The sequence below is a fragment of the Cynocephalus volans genome, chromosome 10 (assembly GCF_027409185.1).
Source record: "Cynocephalus volans isolate mCynVol1 chromosome 10, mCynVol1.pri, whole genome shotgun sequence".
Taxonomy (NCBI): Eukaryota; Metazoa; Chordata; class Mammalia; order Dermoptera; family Cynocephalidae; genus Cynocephalus; species Cynocephalus volans.
Genome location: NC_084469.1, coordinates 20,721,634 through 20,728,912, shown reverse-complemented (window position 1 = coordinate 20,728,912; position 7,279 = coordinate 20,721,634).

Genomic DNA, 7,279 nt, shown 5'->3' with positions numbered 1-7,279 from the left:
CTCGCCACCGCGCCTGCCGCGGGGCGCTGGGCACCCCACTGCGTTTAGCTGTAACCAGGCCCTCGGGGATGCGCCAGCTCGCGGAAGGTCCCGGGGCCTCGCCAGTGCGCTCCGCTCCGCTTTCTGGGCCGCTCCTCCCTGGCGCTTCGCTGGGAGCCGGCCCGAGGTCGTCCAGCCCGGGCAGTGCCTGCCCACGGGTCCGCCAGCCCGGGACCGAGGGAGGGAGGAAGAAAGGGAAGAAGGAGGGTCCGGAGCCCGGCACTCCCGCCCCACCCACTCCGCTCCGCCGCCGGAACGCGCCGCGGACCTGGAGCCTCTTCCGCCGGCTGTACTGCGTGCCATGCGCCCGCCGCCGCCCTGCGGACCCTTTCCCTCGCCCGCCACCTCCAGTTGATCCGGATCTCTCCGGGGAGGGCCGGGGAAGAAATGTCTTCTCCCAGCAGCTGTGGCTACCTAAGACTTCTATGAAGAGCGGTCCCAGCCTACCTGAGGGTCGTTGATTGTTTCAGTCAAGGGGGCAGTGAGGCACTGGCGTGTGAGAGACGGAGCCTTGGTCTGGGGTCAGAAGAACTGGGTTTCAGTTACAGATCTGCTTCTGTTGCAGTGACCGATCTGCCTTTTGGAACCTGTCGCAGTCACCTGCTGGCTGTGTGGTCTTGGGCCAGTCACTCGCCTTCTCTGAACTCACTTTTCTCATTGGTAAATGGGGTTAATAAGAATACCGATATCATGTGATTGTTGGGAGAATTTAATGAGACAATAATACCTGTAAATAACAGCACGGTGCCCGGCATCATGCAGTACACACTTAATAAATGGTAGGCTGCAGCTGTGTGACCTTTGGCAAAGGATTTAACTCCTTCGATCGTCAGTTTCCTCATCAGTAAAATGAGAGCATATGGAATGTAGTTCCCAGAGTTGCATGAAGATGAAAAGAGAACATGAATGTGAAGTGTCTGGCTTTGTATACACCATACAGTCTTTATAAGGATATAGTGCGACGAGTTACGGTAAAGCCTTTGCTAAACTCGTTCTGAGCGAAGGTAAACTGTTTTGATTATCTGCCTTCGTAACTGAGAGCAGGTTGTTGTCTCTCTTATAGCCTCAATTCACTGATCTGTAAAGTGCAAGTGGAATAATGATACCGACCTCTGGGGGTCGTTGAGGGGTTAGATGAGTTAAAGTGTGTAGAAATACCAATTTGAAATCTATAAAATACTAAACAAGCAATGCAGTGTTCTAATCCTCAGGCTTAGGGCGTCAGTAGCATACAGTGTTTTTGTGCTATTTAGAAAAAGACGCCACTCGAGTGGAGGAATGGAAAAAAGTTCTTTGAATACGTATCTTAGAAACAGGCATTCCTGTGAGGGAGACAAATTGGAAACAGGCCACGCCCACCTCCCAACCAACCAATGAAAAGGGGACATCCTTCCTGGAAGTACCAATTAGAAACAGACGCTCCTCTGGGCAGACCAAAGAGAAAAAGGCGTGTGTGTGTGTGCAGGGCCAGGGCAGAGAGGTCTGAGGAGCATCAGTTGGTAAGGACACCCTGGGGTAAGCTGGAGTCAGACTCAGATTTGCCAACTCTTTCTCCGGCAGAATCTCTCCATTCCTGCTTCTAACACATCCCACGGGTTCTCCATTTCAGTTATACCAGGAAGCAAGAGGAAGAGGGGAAGCTGTGGTTCTCTGGAGGGCTGAGTGTCTGGGAGGAGACAGGCCTGGGCACTCAGAAAGCTGATCCTGCCTTTCTCTGCATCCCAGGTTCCCCTGATCCCTGGACTCCACAAACTAACACCACTGCTGAATTTGAAAGTTGACTTTCTCTGCTTTCCTTTTGTGTCCTAGGTTGGATTTTTTTATCCCATTCTCACCTCTCCACACTCCACCTTTGCTTGTGGTTACCTTGAGGTGCCATCCAGACTTAGAAACGCCTGCAACAATTAATGCAGAACAGAGATTCCTCCACCCACACACTCATCCTGGGCTTCAACTATGCCTTTGCATGGGATGTCTCTGTTTCCCAGGAAGACAGCATGTTTCCATGGTTAGAAACCGGTAGCAGGAGGATTTGCTTCTCTTCCAACGCTGAAGATTAGTCATAAAACTCAGAGTACTAAATTCTGTGATCTTCAAGAATGCAGGGGTCTATGAAGCTCCACAACTGACTTGCTGTATGTTTTCACTTTCTAGGACACATCCTGAGCTGAATCAATTTGGATGGGGTGGGGGGGAAAGGCAGCTTGCTGTGTGCCCACTGGGGAGATGGGATGAGTATCCAAGGAAAGGAAGATGAGAAATGCAGAGTAGTTTTTTGGAAACAGCCTCGGTCCATAGAGAGGGTATCTGGAGAGTGAATAGAGAATGGCTTTGGAGCAGGGATTCCCAAAACATGTTCCAAAGATTACCCACATCCAAAACAATTCTGTGGTGACAAGTTCTTATGTTAATACAATACCATTATTTCTTCCTCTTGTGGGAGTGAGTAGGGGAAATGAGGAGTTGGAACAAATAATAATGATTAATACTTGTTGGGAAACTAATATACACCATGTATGTGCTATATGATTACATAAATCAGATCACTGAGTCTTTGCAACTTCTTTTAGAGAAAGCTGCTATTATAAGCATCCTTATTTTAAAGATGAGGAAACTGAGGCAGAGAGATTACATCACTTGTCCAAGGTCACAAATCTAATAACGGAGCCAGTAATTCCAACCTAGATGATATAACTCCAGATTTTAGGCTCGTAAACACTACACCATCTTGCCTCAAGTCAAATTTATACAATGTGATTCTTGGGTCATCTGCATTGAATCACCTGGAGGTGCTTGTTGAAAATTCATATTGCTGAGCCCTACTCCAGACTATTTAGTATTTAGTCACTAAATACTAAATACCAATGTCCAAAGAAGAAGATAGGTCTAGGTTTTCCAAGGATCTGGTTCTTTCTCCTTCTCTCCCTCCCCAGCTTGGCTGGCAGTCCTCTCCACCCCTCCTCTTTAAAGAAAGCTGCTTCTCCTCCCTCCCTCTCTCTGCACTGGGGCTTGGCTCAGATCCACAGTGCCTCCCAGCCCTCCCAGAGTGGACAGTACTCTGTGGAACTCATGCCAGGGCCTGGGCACATTGCCCGCCCATGGGAATATCTGGCGGCTGCCACTCTCAGGCCATTCCTCCTGCAACAGGAGCAGGACTCCTTGAATCAGGCAGATGTATGAACCTGGACAATGCTCCTCTGGGCCTCAGTTTCTCTCTTCACAATATGAGGAACAATCAGATTTGTCTCTGCCCCTTCCTCCTCCACAAGGAAGTATGCAGAACACAAGATTTTATCAGAAAGAATTCTGGGCTCCAGAGAAAGGTGCTCATGGGATGACCAACCTCAAAAACAAACAAACAAAAACCCCCCACAATAATAGGAATAGTAAGATGAATAATGAGGACACGAGATCAGTTTGAGAGAGGTGAAGAGGGACTTTCCTCAGAGTTGTGAGGACTTTAGCTGTGATAATTCGGATTCATTATTGACAATAGTCTCTGCATTTTTAGCTGTGATTCAATTCCAGAAGCCTTGACTTTCTAGCAACTGTCTCTGCCTCTGGAAGAGAAATTTCCTCTCTGTAGCACATGAGGATGTGGTCTCAGCAAGTCTGGGTCACATTCACAAGTTTATCTACCTATCTACCTCCTTGTACATACACACACATGCACATGCTCACAGAGAGCTGGAAAAAGCAAGAAATTTGGAACAAGACAGATCTGGGTTTGAATCTTGACTTTCTCACACTCTGTGTGACCTTTGCAAGTCAACTAACCTCTCCAAGTTTCTGCAAATTTTAAAATGAGAGAAAAATAATTCCTGCCTTTTCTACTACCTCTATGTGCTATGGGGAACAAGCTAGACAATTAGAAACTGTTAAGTCCTATAAAGTGCTGGATGTTGGGTGCACAGACACAGCATACACTCATGTATTCTTTGTACAGGTTCATACTCAAGCATGCTCACTTCCAGACAACAAACACAAGCCTGTCCCAGGACAATCACATGAGCACCTCCTCTCCAAGCAATGCTCTCTGGCTCAGAGCTGCTCCATTTCCCCTCTCATTACAGTTTAGCAGGGCGTCAGCCTCTTCTGGTTTGTTTTTTACTCAGATCAGGACCCAGGGGACTTTCAAGGAGTACAATAAAAGCCTGGCCAATCTGGCACTGTGCCCCACTTCCCTTCCACATAAAGGCTGTCTAATCACCAGGCATCTGGCCTGAAAGGCTGGGCCAGGACCTGCTCAGCATCTGCTGCTTTGCTTAAAAGACCTGCTTAACAGGAAAGTGTCTGGTTCCTTTCCACCCCAAACAGGAAGCGCCTGCCAGTGTTGAGAGGACAGCATAGCTAGGTCATTTACAAGCAGCCTCCCTCTGTGGCACTGGAACCTCTGCATAATCATCCTGGGAGGCCTGCTTTCTAGGAAGGCCAAAGGAGCAGGGCTCCAGGGACACCTCAGCTGGGGTGGAGGTGGGGTGGTGATGATGGTTACACACTGCCTATGGCACTTCACACAAAGTGGCTGTGATTCTTTCAACAAACGCTCACCGAACACTTATTCTGTGCCCCATGGAAGACATAGGAAAGCCCTAGACAAGGTTTTTGAGCTTGAGGAATTTATAGACAAGCCAGAAAGACAAGTCATGCCTTTCTGTTTGTTTGTTTTTCGCATTTGTTTATTCATTCATCAAATACAAGGGTTTTTGTTTGTTTTGTTTTTTAAATGGCTATTGTTTCAGGCACTGTACTAGGCACTGGAGGTTCAGAGATGAACTATGCAATCCAACCAGAGAGCAAATTGGGAAGGTGCGCAAGCCTTGAATTATGTGGTACAACTGTGAGTTTCACAGGATTTCAAAAGAGGCAAAAAATCATTGTGGTCTGCTTTTTACTCTGGTCCTGGCAATAACTTCTCCGATTCTTCTCTTGCCCTCTTAGTCTGTTCTTTAAACTTTAGCCAGAATAATATCCTGGCAAAACAAGTTAGATCATGTTGGGCTTCTCTGTTCAAATGGCTCCCTCTAATGGCTTCCCCTTTGACTAAGTAAATTCACAGTCCTCACAATGTCTTTACAAAGCCCTGCACCAGTGGTGGAAAGGTTGGGGGAGCCAACTAGGGGGTGGAGGCAACTCAGAAATTATCAATGGGAAGATGACTCTACAAGCCATAGATGTAAGGAAGAAGGGAGAAGCCAAAGAGCCAGGGTCACCAGTGGAAACTGGCACTCTGAGAAACCCACGGAAGCAGACAGGGATGTGAAGAAATAACCCTTGCTCCTCTCTTTCTTCCTGTCTTCTCCCATCTAATTTCCCTCCAGGTCTCCATTGGCCAATTCTAGCTGGAAGCTATGACCTGAGGAAATTTCTGAAACTGAAACAAGCAACCTTCAGGGGGTTAGCTCCTCATGTGAGGACATGAGGAATGAATCAGGGGCAAACAGGCCTGGTACCAAGACCTTCCCAGATACCTTCTGCTAAAGCTGATGTGTAAAATATACCTGCTGTCTTCCTGAAATATGCAGACCGAAGCCAGGATAGTGAATGTAGAGGTGGCAGGATCTTGCAGCATGAAGAATGACTGGGTGATGATCAAAGTTTGTTGCAGACAATCATTTCCAGTGGGATCATTTCCAGGCAAAAGCCTGGAAGGCAGGAGGGCATGAGAGTTGATCTGTGAGGCAGTCTGTTGTAGAGAAGGACTCTTGGGAAGAAGTCCCAGAGCAGTGCAGACCTCGGAGGAATTCTGTTTCAAGTTTAGGATATCAAAGACACTGTGAAAAGAACATTGAGCTTGGTCCAAAGACCTGGGTGTGAGTTCTGCTTCTGACCCTAATTGGCTGTGTGAACTTGCTAAAGAATTTCACCTTCCTGAGCTTCAATGTTCTCATCTACGAGATGTGGACAATGACAACACTAATTTCATAGGCCAGTCTAGAAGATTAAAAGAAATAATGAATATAGAAAACTAAATGTCACACCTTTGATTAATAGTCCTCAGAAGATTCCCCATTGTTTTAAACTTAATGTCCAAACTCCTCTGCAAGGCACACAAGTCTCTTCAGGATTGACTTCTACCTACCTCTTTCACCCCATTCATCACCACTCCCCATCCCTGTTAACTCCACAGACCAGCCAGGCTGAACCAGCTGCAATTCCCAGAACTTTGTTCTCTCCCAATCTTTGGAAATACAGCCATTTCTGCCTGGAGCATGATGTTCCTGGTGTACCCCCGACTAGCTAATTCCTGTTCTTTCTTTAAAGCTCAGTTTAGGAGACACCTCCTACAAGACACCTTCCTTGATACTCACCATCCTTCATGTGGGGAAGGTGCCCTTCCTCTGTGTTTTCAGAGCATCCTCTGCATCCTCCAATCCTAGCACATTCAACATTGATTGGAATCACAGGTTCAGACCATCCCTGTTGAGACTTCAGTTTCTGGAGGGCAGGACCTGTCCTTCCTATTTCTCTATCTCCGGGGCTTTCCAGGGCCTGACACGTGGTAGACCTCCAGAGATGGCAGTTGAGTGAACAGTGAATGAACAAATGAATGAATGATGATACAGCTTAAGGAGTCAATGATAAGCAACACTTTCTGCATTTCCTCCTTTAAAAAAATTTCTAAAAAAGATGAAAAAGAACAACCTAGAAGATCCCCGCACCCCCATAACTCAATTTTCTCCTGCTACTGCATATGCCCATCTCCTCCTCTAGGTTGTCTTCCTCAATACATACATGACATGCTAAATGGTTAAATGGTTTTTAGTCATGAAATAATTTTTATTCCTTTATTCTTGCTTGTTTGGAGCTGTCTAGAGGGTTTTGTGATCCTGTCTATCTAGAGTTGAGGGCACAATTCCTGCTGGTATAATAAGGAGAGATGACCTCATGCTTTTTTTCTGACGTGAAAGTATTACTTCTAAACTTACCCCTCCACCCCCATCCCAACCTGCTCCTCCTCTTGTTCCCTATCCTAGTGAATGATACTACCATCTGGCTGCTTGTCTAAGCAGGAAACCCAGAATTCACCCCAGACTCCCCTCTCTGCTAGCCCTTCCCACCCAAATTAATCACCAGCTCTTATCCAGTCTACCTCTAAGTATCTCCGGGATCTCTCCACTTACCTCCATCTCCACAACTACTACTTAAGTCCAGGGCACTTGATCTCCCACCAGAATTATTGCATTGGCCACCTAATTGGTCTCCCTGCTTTTACAGACCACTCATCTCTATACATTCT